The 13,499-nt window shown below is 63.4% G+C and overlaps 4 non-coding genes across 4 annotated transcripts; all 4 read right to left on the bottom strand.

Annotated features, from left to right (window-relative positions):
* Positions 1-1,369: 1,369 nt before the first annotated feature.
* LOC142868908 (5S ribosomal RNA) lies at positions 1,370-1,488 on the bottom strand. The gene has a single exon (XR_012917767.1). It is a non-coding gene; the product is annotated as a 5S ribosomal RNA (ribosomal RNA).
* A 3,507-nt stretch (positions 1,489-4,995) lies between these two features.
* On the bottom strand, positions 4,996-5,114 carry LOC142868905 (5S ribosomal RNA). The gene has a single exon (XR_012917764.1). It is a non-coding gene; the product is annotated as a 5S ribosomal RNA (ribosomal RNA).
* Positions 5,115-8,621: 3,507 nt separating this feature from the next.
* Positions 8,622-8,740, bottom strand: LOC142868894 (5S ribosomal RNA). Its single transcript, XR_012917753.1, has one exon. It is a non-coding gene; the product is annotated as a 5S ribosomal RNA (ribosomal RNA).
* Positions 8,741-12,249: 3,509 nt separating this feature from the next.
* LOC142868900 (5S ribosomal RNA) lies at positions 12,250-12,368 on the bottom strand. Its single transcript, XR_012917759.1, has one exon. It is a non-coding gene; the product is annotated as a 5S ribosomal RNA (ribosomal RNA).
* Positions 12,369-13,499: the final 1,131 nt, after the last annotated feature.

Raw genomic sequence — 13,499 nt, 5'->3', positions numbered from 1 at the left:
CCCCGCAGGCCACTTAGCGACGGCCGCCGGCCGGCGGACGGTTGGGTGGCGCGAGACGCTGCGGCCGCCCTGCTACCGGGTTCCTGGGAGGGCGTCCTGGAACCAGCGTCCACACCAAGCCCTTGGAAGGCCCAGGCGACGGAGGAGCCCCGTCAGGCAGGGGCCGAGGACGGTGACGGCCCGGGCGGGGAGGAGCGTGTCAGGCAGGGGCAGAGGACGGTGACAGGTGACAGGCCGGGCGGGAAGGAGTCAGTCAGGCAGGGGCCGAGGAGGAGACGGGGCTGGGTAAGGGTTAGGGTTAGAGTCAGGGCACAAGTCACAATCGCAAAGACCTGGAAGCGACCCGAGTGCCCATCGACCCACGAGTGCGTAAATGAAATGTGGCGCGTGGACACCACGGAGTGCTATTCAGCTAGGAGGAGCAGCGGTGAGAGGGCACCTCTCGTGGTTCTCCTGGCCAGAGCTGGAACCCGTTCCAGTAAGCCAGGTAGCCCAAGAATGGACACACGAGCACCACGTGCTCGCGCTCACCAGCAAATGGGTACGAACCGACGGACACCCAAGTGGACACAGAGGAATCACCTTCATCGGGTGGGTGTCGGGCGGGTGGGGGGAGGGGATGGGCATACACCTCCATTAGGAATGGGGTGGGTGCGCACCGACTGGGGGATGGGCGCACTTGAGGCTCTGACCCGAGGGGGGAGGCTGGGAGAGGGCAACGTACCCGACCTTAACATTGGTACCCCCACAATACGCTGGAACAACATCAGAGGTTAATGAATAAGAACACAGGGGGGAGGGGGGCACGGGCAACACATGTCACCTTAATACTTGGACTCCCATCATCTGCTTGAAAAGAGAGAGAAAAGAAAATGCAATCATAGAGATAAGAGACACTTTTTAAACATAATGAATCCGAAGAGAAAAGTAAAAGGAGGCCTGTGGGGCAGGTCTGGGTGTGACTCCGGATCCCCCAACATCAGGTGCCACCACCAAAGATTCCTACGTGTAGCCCATAGAACCCCAAAAGCAACGGGACGAGTTCTGGTCACATACTCCCTCAAAATGACATCCTGGCCTTCTTCTGGAACTCCCTCCCCTCTCAGACTCTCAAGGTTTCCTCCAGCGTGTCGGTTCCCACGGAGCAGACCTTTGGTCTGAGACCTGACAGTCCAGAAGCCACGCATGCTGCCGCGTGACGGCGGTGTCGCGGCTTGGGACAAGAGGAGGCCCCACGGTGCGGGCTGGGGCGCCAGGCACCGCGGCGGGCGCTGAGGGTGGGGGTGACCCCCGCCCCGGGCCGCCGCCTCGCTCCCAGAGAGGGGACAGAACAAGAGGCAAAACAAAAAAAAAAAAAAAAAAAAAAAGAAGCCTACGGCACCCGGTATTCCCAGGCGGTCTCCCATCCAAGTACTAACCAGGCCCGACCCTGCTTAGCTTCCGAGACCAGACGAGATCGGGCGCGTTCAGGGTGGTGTGGCCCTAGACGGCGGAGGGCGCCCCTGCCCCGCTCAAGAAGCCGAGCCTCTCTGCGCTTTCCCGCCGCCTCCTCCCGCCCCAGGCCCCGCGCCGGCGCTGACCCGCACCGGGCGGGCCTGTTGAGTTCACCGGCCGGGTCCGGCGGGCTCCGAGGGACGGGGGTGACAGGCGGGGTGGGGCGGGGCGGGCAGGGAGCGGCGGGCCGGGGTGGGGGGCTGTCTCTCTATACACACACACACACACACACACACACTCACACTCACACTCACTCACTCACACTCACACAAGATGCGCCTCCACGGCTGGACTCGCCAAGGTGGAGACCTTCCAGCCCCCTTCCTCTCCTCGCCTGGCCCACCCCCAGCTCGTGGCCGCCGCCGCCGCCGCCGCCGATTGGGCACGCGCGGGTCGCCCGCCCTTTGACCCCAGGCAGGGGCCGCCCTCCCCGACAACCCCTTTCAGCTGCGCCCCCCACCCTGTGGGTGGGCTGCCGCCTATTCCCCCGGGCCCGGGCTGGGGCACAGCGCATGGGGGAGGGGAGCGAGTGTATGGGGCGTCTCTCTCTCTCTCTAGGGATGTGTCCCATGGGTGGGGTGGCGTGGTTAGTGGGGCGCTGAAGAAATCAGTCCCCTCCATCTCCTACCTCTGGAAAACGCCCAAGCCCTTGGAGAACTGCCGGCAACGCGACCGTGGGGGCCGGGACCCTCCTCTGTGTCCTCCTGTGGCCCAGTCCAAGGGGCCTGGGCCTGGCCGGGGCTGCATTGGACCCCGACCCCCCTGGCGTGTGGACTCGCTAAAAATCGGCGATTAGATATTGGATTCCAGCTTCATTGAGGTCATTTCACTAATGAGTGCACCGGAAAGAGTTTCCTAATCCATCTGTGAGGGTGGCAACTGAAAGAGAATTTTAAAGCTGACAGAATAGGCGAGGAAAGGCATAGGAGATTTCCACACCCAGTAAGGAAGCCTTTCCCGAAATGGAAGAAAGAAACGAGCAAACAGAGACACCGGTAGCCCGCCAGGATCAGAGTCTGCCCCCGAGAGAAAGTACCCTGACCAGGTTCACCCGTGGGTGGGTGGCGAGCTAGCGGCATTCAGAAGAGCGAGGCCCGCAGTCTGTGCAGAAGACACCTGCACTCGGGTGTGTGTGGCGGCACGATTCCCCAGCAGCTCCAGATGTTAAGCCAAGGAGAAGCCAGGGAGTTCCCAACGCCCCAGGTGTCCTCAGCCCACGACTGGCTGCTGGGGGAATGCGAAGCCCGGCTCCTTGTCTCAGAGCGGGACAACCAGGAGGTGTGACGTACACCCCGGGGTTCCCAGGAGGATCAGGCTGAAGCTGGGACTTGGCCTGAAAGTGTCCCCTCGCACGGCCACCCCCTTCCCCTTCCTGCTCCTCTACTCCTGGTGCCCCTCCATCCAGGGGCCAGACCTTAAAGAGTCACCCGCAAGAGAATCCTGGTCCCAAAGGAGCCTTCTGGGGGACCCGTGCTGAGAGAGGTTGTGGGCATGGCCCGCTGGGGCTCTGCCCGACCCAGGGCTGAGAGATGCAACCTCCCAGCTCTGGGTCCCTGCAGGGGAAGCGTTGGCAAGCACAGGGCCAGTCCTCCAAAGGCCCAGGTGCAGGGAGCCCAGGCCAAGCAGCCTGTGGAAGAAGCCACCCCGGGAACACGACTGCAGGCCACGGCCCTTCCCACCTCCTCCTCCTCCTCCTCCTCCTGCTCCTCCACCCCCCCCCGACCTCCCACCCCCACCCCCGACATGGCGCAGGGCTCAGAGACACCTCAGACACTTGCTACCCAAAGTGCAAAGGGCATCAGTTGCTCCTCCAAACCCCCGCCCCCCGCCCAGCAGACCGCGTTGTCCAGCCAGCCCCGGGCCTCCCTGAGGTGCCCAGCACAAAAGTGCAGACAACCACCGGACCCTCAATCTCAGTTTTCGGATGTTTTTGCCACTCTAAGGACCCGCAGGCCAGCTGGGCCATCTGGCAGGACAGAGAGCCCCGGAATCCGACGTGGAGAGCTGGGTGTACGTCCCCACGAGGAGGCGGTCCCCACCTCCGCGGCTCTCCCCTTGCGGGGGGGGAAAAGCAGCCACGGGGCCTCAGAGAAGACACCAGGCTGGGCGCCCGCCCCACAGTGGGGGCACGTCCCCCGCAGGCCACTTAGCGACGGCCGCCGGCCGGCGGACGGTTGGGTGGCGCGAGACGCTGCGGCCGCCCTGCTACCGGGTTCCTGGGAGGGCGTCCTGGAACCAGCGTCCACACCAAGCCCTTGGAAGGCCCAGGCGACGGAGGAGCCCCGTCAGGCAGGGGCCGAGGACGGTGACGGCCCGGGCGGGGAGGAGCGTGTCAGGCAGGGGCAGAGGACGGTGACAGGTGACAGGCCGGGCGGGAAGGAGTCAGTCAGGCAGGGGCCGAGGAGGAGACGGGGCTGGGTAAGGGTTAGGGTTAGAGTCAGGGCACAAGTCACAATCGCAAAGACCTGGAAGCGACCCGAGTGCCCATCGACCCACGAGTGCGTAAATGAAATGTGGCGCGTGGACACCACGGAGTGCTATTCAGCTAGGAGGAGCAGCGGTGAGAGGGCACCTCTCGTGGTTCTCCTGGCCAGAGCTGGAACCCGTTCCAGTAAGCCAGGTAGCCCAAGAATGGACACACGAGCACCACGTGCTCGCGCTCACCAGCAAATGGGTACGAACCGACGGACACCCAAGTGGACACAGAGGAATCACCTTCATCGGGTGGGTGTCGGGCGGGTGGGGGGAGGGGATGGGCATACACCTCCATTAGGAATGGGGTGGGTGCGCACCGACTGGGGGATGGGCGCACTTGAGGCTCTGACCCGAGGGGGGAGGCTGGGAGAGGGCAACGTACCCGACCTTAACATTGGTACCCCCACAATACGCTGGAACAACATCAGAGGTTAATGAATAAGAACACAGGGGGGAGGGGGGCACGGGCAACACATGTCACCTTAATACTTGGACTCCCATCATCTGCTTGAAAAGAGAGAGAAAAGAAAATGCAATCATAGAGATAAGAGACACTTTTTAAACATAATGAATCCGAAGAGAAAAGTAAAAGGAGGCCTGTGGGGCAGGTCTGGGTGTGACTCCGGATCCCCCAACATCAGGTGCCACCACCAAAGATTCCTACGTGTAGCCCATAGAACCCCAAAAGCAACGGGACGAGTTCTGGTCACATACTCCCTCAAAATGACATCCTGGCCTTCTTCTGGAACTCCCTCCCCTCTCAGACTCTCAAGGTTTCCTCCAGCGTGTCGGTTCCCACGGAGCAGACCTTTGGTCTGAGACCTGACAGTCCAGAAGCCACGCATGCTGCCGCGTGACGGCGGTGTCGCGGCTTGGGACAAGAGGAGGCCCCACGGTGCGGGCTGGGGCGCCAGGCACCGCGGCGGGCGCTGAGGGTGGGGGTGACCCCCGCCCCGGGCCGCCTCCTCGCTCCCAGAGAGGGGACAGAACAAGAGGCAAAACAAAAAAAAAAAAAAAAAAAAAAGAAGCCTACGGCACCCGGTATTCCCAGGCGGTCTCCCATCCAAGTACTAACCAGGCCCGACCCTGCTTAGCTTCCGAGACCAGACGAGATCGGGCGCGTTCAGGGTGGTGTGGCCCTAGACGGCGGAGGGCGCCCCTGCCCCGCTCAAGAAGCCGAGCCTCTCTGCGCTTTCCCGCCGCCTCCTCCCGCCCCAGGCCCCGCGCCGGCGCTGACCCGCACCGGGCGGGCCTGTTGAGTTCACCGGCCGGGTCCGGCGGGCTCCGAGGGACGGGGGTGACAGGCGGGGTGGGGCGGGGCGGGCAGGGAGCGGCGGGCCGGGGTGGGGGGCTGTCTCTCTATACACACACACACACACACACACACACTCACACTCACACTCACTCACTCACACTCACACAAGATGCGCCTCCACGGCTGGACTCGCCAAGGTGGAGACCTTCCAGCCCCCTTCCTCTCCTCGCCTGGCCCACCCCCAGCTCGTGGCCGCCCCCGCCGCCGCCGCCGATTGCGCACGCGCGGGTCGCCCGCCCTTTGACCCCAGGCAGGGGCCGCCCTCCCCGACAACCCCTTTCAGCTGCGCCCCCCACCCTGTGGGTGGGCTGCCGCCTATTCCCCCGGGCCCGGGCTGGGGCACAGCGCATGGGGGAGGGGAGCGAGTGTATGGGGCGTCTCTCTCTCTCTCTAGGGATGTGTCCCATGGGTGGGGTGGCGTGGTTAGTGGGGCGCTGAAGAAATCAGTCCCCTCCATCTCCTACCTCTGGAAAACGCCCAAGCCCTTGGAGAACTGCCGGCAACGCGACCGTGGGGGCCGGGACCCTCCTCTGTGTCCTCCTGTGGCCCAGTCCAAGGGGCCTGGGCCTGGCCGGGGCTGCATTGGACCCCGACCCCCCTGGCGTGTGGACTCGCTAAAAATCGGCGATTAGATATTGGATTCCAGCTTCATTGAGGTCATTTCACTAATGAGTGCACCGGAAAGAGTTTCCTAATCCATCTGTGAGGGTGGCAACTGAAAGAGAATTTTAAAGCTGACAGAATAGGCGAGGAAAGGCATAGGAGATTTCCACACCCAGTAAGGAAGCCTTTCCCGAAATGGAAGAAAGAAACGAGCAAACAGAGACACCGGTAGCCCGCCAGGATCAGAGTCTGCCCCCGAGAGAAAGTACCCTGACCAGGTTCACCCGTGGGTGGGTGGCGAGCTAGCGGCATTCAGAAGAGCGAGGCCCGCAGTCTGTGCAGAAGACACCTGCACTCGGGTGTGTGTGGCGGCACGATTCCCCAGCAGCTCCAGATGTTAAGCCAAGGAGAAGCCAGGGAGTTCCCAACGCCCCAGGTGTCCTCAGCCCACGACTGGCTGCTGGGGGAATGCGAAGCCCGGCTCCTTGTCTCAGAGCGGGACAACCAGGAGGTGTGACGTACACCCCGGGGTTCCCAGGAGGATCAGGCTGAAGCTGGGACTTGGCCTGAAAGTGTCCCCTCGCACGGCCACCCCCTTCCCCTTCCTGCTCCTCTACTCCTGGTGCCCCTCCATCCAGGGGCCAGACCTTAAAGAGTCACCCGCAAGAGAATCCTGGTCCCAAAGGAGCCTTCTGGGGGACCCGTGCTGAGAGAGGTTGTGGGCATGGCCCGCTGGGGCTCTGCCCGACCCAGGGCTGAGAGATGCAACCTCCCAGCTCTGGGTCCCTGCAGGGGAAGCGTTGGCAAGCACAGGGCCAGTCCTCCAAAGGCCCAGGTGCAGGGAGCCCAGGCCAAGCAGCCTGTGGAAGAAGCCACCCCGGGAACACGACTGCAGGCCACGGCCCTTCCCACCTCCTCCTCCTCCTCCTCCTCCTGCTCCTCCACCCCCCCCCGACCTCCCACCCCCACCCCCGACATGGCGCAGGGCTCAGAGACACCTCAGACACTTGCTACCCAAAGTGCAAAGGGCATCAGTTGCTCCTCCAAACCCCCGCCCCCCGCCCAGCAGACCGCGTTGTCCAGCCAGCCCCGGGCCTCCCTGAGGTGCCCAGCACAAAAGTGCAGACAACCACCGGACCCTCAATCTCAGTTTTCGGATGTTTTTGCCACTCTAAGGACCCGCAGGCCAGCTGGGCCATCTGGCAGGACAGAGAGCCCCGGAATCCGACGTGGAGAGCTGGGTGTACGTCCCCACGAGGAGGTGGTCCCCACCTCCGCGGCTCTCCCCTTGCGGGGGGGGAAAAGCAGCCACGGGGCCTCAGAGAAGACACCAGGCTGGGCGCCCGCCCCACAGTGGGGGCACGTCCCCCGCAGGCCACTTAGCGACGGCCGCCGGCCGGCGGACGGTTGGGTGGCGCGAGACGCTGCGGCCGCCCTGCTACCGGGTTCCTGGGAGGGCGTCCTGGAACCAGCGTCCACACCAAGCCCTTGGAAGGCCCAGGCGACGGAGGAGCCCCGTCAGGCAGGGGCCGAGGACGGTGACGGCCCGGGCGGGGAGGAGCGTGTCAGGCAGGGGCAGAGGACGGTGACAGGTGACAGGCCGGGCGGGAAGGAGTCAGTCAGGCAGGGGCCGAGGAGGAGACGGGGCTGGGTAAGGGTTAGGGTTAGAGTCAGGGCACAAGTCACAATCGCAAAGACCTGGAAGCGACCCGAGTGCCCATCGACCCACGAGTGCGTAAATGAAATGTGGCGCGTGGACACCACGGAGTGCTATTCAGCTAGGAGGAGCAGCGGTGAGAGGGCACCTCTCGTGGTTCTCCTGGCCAGAGCTGGAACCCGTTCCAGTAAGCCAGGTAGCCCAAGAATGGACACACGAGCACCACGTGCTCGCGCTCACCAGCAAATGGGTACGAACCGACGGACACCCAAGTGGACACAGAGGAATCACCTTCATCGGGTGGGTGTCGGGCGGGTGGGGGGAGGGGATGGGCATACACCTCCATTAGGAATGGGGTGGGTGCGCACCGACTGGGGGATGGGCGCACTTGAGGCTCTGACCCGAGGGGGGAGGCTGGGAGAGGGCAACGTACCCGACCTTAACATTGGTACCCCCACAATACGCTGGAACAACATCAGAGGTTAATGAATAAGAACACAGGGGGGAGGGGGGCACGGGCAACACATGTCACCTTAATACTTGGACTCCCATCATCTGCTTGAAAAGAGAGAGAAAAGAAAATGCAATCATAGAGATAAGAGACACTTTTTAAACATAATGAATCCGAAGAGAAAAGTAAAAGGAGGCCTGTGGGGCAGGTCTGGGTGTGACTCCGGATCCCCCAACATCAGGTGCCACCACCAAAGATTCCTACGTGTAGCCCATAGAACCCCAAAAGCAACGGGACGAGTTCTGGTCACATACTCCCTCAAAATGACATCCTGGCCTTCTTCTGGAACTCCCTCCCCTCTCAGACTCTCAAGGTTTCCTCCAGCGTGTCGGTTCCCACGGAGCAGACCTTTGGTCTGAGACCTGACAGTCCAGAAGCCACGCATGCTGCCGCGTGACGGCGGTGTCGCGGCTTGGGACAAGAGGAGGCCCCACGGTGCGGGCTGGGGCGCCAGGCACCGCGGCGGGCGCTGAGGGTGGGGGTGACCCCCGCCCCGGGCCGCCTCCTCGCTCCCAGAGAGGGGACAGAACAAGAGGCAAAACAAAAAAAAAAAAAAAAAAAAAAGAAGCCTACGGCACCCGGTATTCCCAGGCGGTCTCCCATCCAAGTACTAACCAGGCCCGACCCTGCTTAGCTTCCGAGACCAGACGAGATCGGGCGCGTTCAGGGTGGTGTGGCCCTAGACGGCGGAGGGCGCCCCTGCCCCGCTCAAGAAGCCGAGCCTCTCTGCGCTTTCCCGCCGCCTCCTCCCGCCCCAGGCCCCGCGCCGGCGCTGACCCCCACCGGGCGGGCCTGTTGAGTTCACCGGCCGGGTCCGGCGGGCTCCGAGGGACGGGGGTGACAGGCGGGGTGGGGCGGGGCGGGCAGGGAGCGGCGGGCCGGGGTGGGGGGCTGTCTCTCTATACACACACACACACACACACACACACTCACACTCACACTCACTCACTCACACTCACACAAGATGCGCCTCCACGGCTGGACTCGCCAAGGTGGAGACCTTCCAGCCCCCTTCCTCTCCTCGCCTGGCCCACCCCCAGCTCGTGGCCGCCCCCGCCGCCGCCGCCGATTGGGCACGCGCGGGTCGCCCGCCCTTTGACCCCAGGCAGGGGCCGCCCTCCCCGACAACCCCTTTCAGCTGCGCCCCCCACCCTGTGGGTGGGCTGCCGCCTATTCCCCCGGGCCCGGGCTGGGGCACAGCGCATGGGGGAGGGGAGCGAGTGTATGGGGCGTCTCTCTCTCTCTCTAGGGATGTGTCCCATGGGTGGGGTGGCGTGGTTAGTGGGGCGCTGAAGAAATCAGTCCCCTCCATCTCCTACCTCTGGAAAACGCCCAAGCCCTTGGAGAACTGCCGGCAACGCGACCGTGGGGGCCGGGACCCTCCTCTGTGTCCTCCTGTGGCCCAGTCCAAGGGGCCTGGGCCTGGCCGGGGCTGCATTGGACCCCGACCCCCCTGGCGTGTGGACTCGCTAAAAATCGGCGATTAGATATTGGATTCCAGCTTCATTGAGGTCATTTCACTAATGAGTGCACCGGAAAGAGTTTCCTAATCCATCTGTGAGGGTGGCAACTGAAAGAGAATTTTAAAGCTGACAGAATAGGCGAGGAAAGGCATAGGAGATTTCCACACCCAGTAAGGAAGCCTTTCCCGAAATGGAAGAAAGAAACGAGCAAACAGAGACACCGGTAGCCCGCCAGGATCAGAGTCTGCCCCCGAGAGAAAGTACCCTGACCAGGTTCACCCGTGGGTGGGTGGCGAGCTAGCGGCATTCAGAAGAGCGAGGCCCGCAGTCTGTGCAGAAGACACCTGCACTCGGGTGTGTGTGGCGGCACGATTCCCCAGCAGCTCCAGATGTTAAGCCAAGGAGAAGCCAGGGAGTTCCCAACGCCCCAGGTGTCCTCAGCCCACGACTGGCTGCTGGGGGAATGCGAAGCCCGGCTCCTTGTCTCAGAGCGGGACAACCAGGAGGTGTGACGTACACCCCGGGGTTCCCAGGAGGATCAGGCTGAAGCTGGGACTTGGCCTGAAAGTGTCCCCTCGCACGGCCACCCCCTTCCCCTTCCTGCTCCTCTACTCCTGGTGCCCCTCCATCCAGGGGCCAGACCTTAAAGAGTCACCCGCAAGAGAATCCTGGTCCCAAAGGAGCCTTCTGGGGGACCCGTGCTGAGAGAGGTTGTGGGCATGGCCCGCTGGGGCTCTGCCCGACCCAGGGCTGAGAGATGCAACCTCCCAGCTCTGGGTCCCTGCAGGGGAAGCGTTGGCAAGCACAGGGCCAGTCCTCCAAAGGCCCAGGTGCAGGGAGCCCAGGCCAAGCAGCCTGTGGAAGAAGCCACCCCGGGAACACGACTGCAGGCCACGGCCCTTCCCACCTCCTCCTCCTCCTCCTCCTCCTGCTCCTCCACCCCCCCCCGACCTCCCACCCCCACCCCCGACATGGCGCAGGGCTCAGAGACACCTCAGACACTTGCTACCCAAAGTGCAAAGGGCATCAGTTGCTCCTCCAAACCCCCGCCCCCCGCCCAGCAGACCGCGTTGTCCAGCCAGCCCCGGGCCTCCCTGAGGTGCCCAGCACAAAAGTGCAGACAACCACCGGACCCTCAATCTCAGTTTTCGGATGTTTTTGCCACTCTAAGGACCCGCAGGCCAGCTGGGCCTTCTGGCAGGACAGAGAGCCCCGGAATCCGACGTGGAGAGCTGGGTGTACGTCCCCACGAGGAGGCGGTCCCCACCTCCGCGGCTCTCCCCTTGCGGGGGGGGGAAAAGCAGCCACGGGGCCTCAGAGAAGACACCAGGCTGGGCGCCCGCCCCACAGTGGGGGCACGTCCCCCGCAGGCCACTTAGCGACGGCCGCCGGCCGGCGGACGGTTGGGTGGCGCGAGACGCTGCGGCCGCCCTGCTACCGGGTTCCTGGGAGGGCGTCCTGGAACCAGCGTCCACACCAAGCCCTTGGAAGGCCCAGGCGACGGAGGAGCCCCGTCAGGCAGGGGCCGAGGACGGTGACGGCCCGGGCGGGGAGGAGCGTGTCAGGCAGGGGCAGAGGACGGTGACAGGTGACAGGCCGGGCGGGAAGGAGTCAGTCAGGCAGGGGCCGAGGAGGAGACGGGGCTGGGTAAGGGTTAGGGTTAGAGTCAGGGCACAAGTCACAATCGCAAAGACCTGGAAGCGACCCGAGTGCCCATCGACCCACGAGTGCGTAAATGAAATGTGGCGCGTGGACACCACGGAGTGCTATTCAGCTAGGAGGAGCAGCGGTGAGAGGGCACCTCTCGTGGTTCTCCTGGCCAGAGCTGGAACCCGTTCCAGTAAGCCAGGTAGCCCAAGAATGGACACACGAGCACCACGTGCTCGCGCTCACCAGCAAATGGGTACGAACCGACGGACACCCAAGTGGACACAGAGGAATCACCTTCATCGGGTGGGTGTCGGGCGGGTGGGGGGAGGGGATGGGCATACACCTCCATTAGGAATGGGGTGGGTGCGCACCGACTGGGGGATGGGCGCACTTGAGGCTCTGACCCGAGGGGGGAGGCTGGGAGAGGGCAACGTACCCGACCTTAACATTGGTACCCCCACAATACGCTGGAACAACATCAGAGGTTAATGAATAAGAACACAGGGGGGAGGGGGGCACGGGCAACACATGTCACCTTAATACTTGGACTCCCATCATCTGCTTGAAAAGAGAGAGAAAAGAAAATGCAATCATAGAGATAAGAGACACTTTTTAAACATAATGAATCCGAAGAGAAAAGTAAAAGGAGGCCTGTGGGGCAGGTCTGGGTGTGACTCCGGATCCCCCAACATCAGGTGCCACCACCAAAGATTCCTACGTGTAGCCCATAGAACCCCAAAAGCAACGGGACGAGTTCTGGTCACATACTCCCTCAAAATGACATCCTGGCCTTCTTCTGGAACTCCCTCCCCTCTCAGACTCTCAAGGTTTCCTCCAGCGTGTCGGTTCCCACGGAGCAGACCTTTGGTCTGAGACCTGACAGTCCAGAAGCCACGCATGCTGCCGCGTGACGGCGGTGTCGCGGCTTGGGACAAGAGGAGGCCCCACGGTGCGGGCTGGGGCGCCAGGCACCGCGGCGGGCGCTGAGGGTGGGGGTGACCCCCGCCCCGGGCCGCCGCCTCGCTCCCAGAGAGGGGACAGAACAAGAGGCAAAACAAAAAAAAAAAAAAAAAAAAGAAGAAGCCTACGGCACCCGGTATTCCCAGGCGGTCTCCCATCCAAGTACTAACCAGGCCCGACCCTGCTTAGCTTCTGAGACCAGACGAGATCGGGCGCGTTCAGGGTGGTGTGGCCCTAGACGGCGGAGGGCGCCCCTGCCCCGCTCAAGAAGCCGAGCCTCTCTGCGCTTTCCCGCCGCCTCCTCCCGCCCCAGGCCCCGCGCCAGCGCTGACCCGCACCGGGCGGGCCTGTTGAGTTCACCGGCCGGGTCCGGCGGGCTCCGAGGGACGGGGGTGACAGGCGGGGTGGGGCGGGGCGGGCAGGGAGCGGCGGGCCGGGGTGGGGGGCTGTCTCTCTATACACACACACACACACACACACACACTCACACTCACACTCACTCACTCACACTCACACAAGATGCGCCTCCACGGCTGGACTCGCCAAGGTGGAGACCTTCCAGCCCCCTTCCTCTCCTCGCCTGGCCCACCCCCAGCTCGTGGCCGCCCCCGCCGCCGCCGCCGATTGCGCACGCGCGGGTCGCCCGCCCTTTGACCCCAGGCAGGGGCCGCCCTCCCCGACAACCCCTTTCAGCTGCGCCCCCCACCCTGTGGGTGGGCTGCCGCCTATTCCCCCGGGCCCGGGCTGGGGCACAGCGCATGGGGGAGGGGAGCGAGTGTATGGGGCGTCTCTCTCTCTCTCTAGGGATGTGTCCCATGGGTGGGGTGGCGTGGTTAGTGGGGCGCTGAAGAAATCAGTCCCCTCCATCTCCTACCTCTGGAAAACGCCCAAGCCCTTGGAGAACTGCCGGCAACGCGACCGTGGGGGCCGGGACCCTCCTCTGTGTCCTCCTGTGGCCCAGTCCAAGGGGCCTGGGCCTGGCCGGGGCTGCATTGGACCCCGACCCCCCTGGCGTGTGGACTCGCTAAAAATCGGCGATTAGATATTGGATTCCAGCTTCATTGAGGTCATTTCACTAATGAGTGCACCGGAAAGAGTTTCCTAATCCATCTGTGAGGGTGGCAACTGAAAGAGAATTTTAAAGCTGACAGAATAGGCGAGGAAAGGCATAGGAGATTTCCACACCCAGTAAGGAAGCCTTTCCCGAAATGGAAGAAAGAAACGAGCAAACAGAGACACCGGTAGCCCGCCAGGATCAGAGTCTGCCCCCGAGAGAAAGTACCCTGACCAGGTTCACCCGTGGGTGGGTGGCGAGCTAGCGGCATTCAGAAGAGCGAGGCCCGCAGTCTGTGCAGAAGACACCTGCACTCG

Source organism: Microcebus murinus, unplaced genomic scaffold (assembly GCF_040939455.1).
Source record: "Microcebus murinus isolate Inina unplaced genomic scaffold, M.murinus_Inina_mat1.0 scaf046_hap2_Mmur4.0, whole genome shotgun sequence".
Lineage (NCBI taxonomy): Eukaryota > Metazoa > Chordata > Mammalia > Primates > Cheirogaleidae > Microcebus > Microcebus murinus.
The sequence above is the reverse complement of the archived record's forward strand: the minus strand, read 5'-3'. Positions and strand labels throughout refer to the sequence as shown.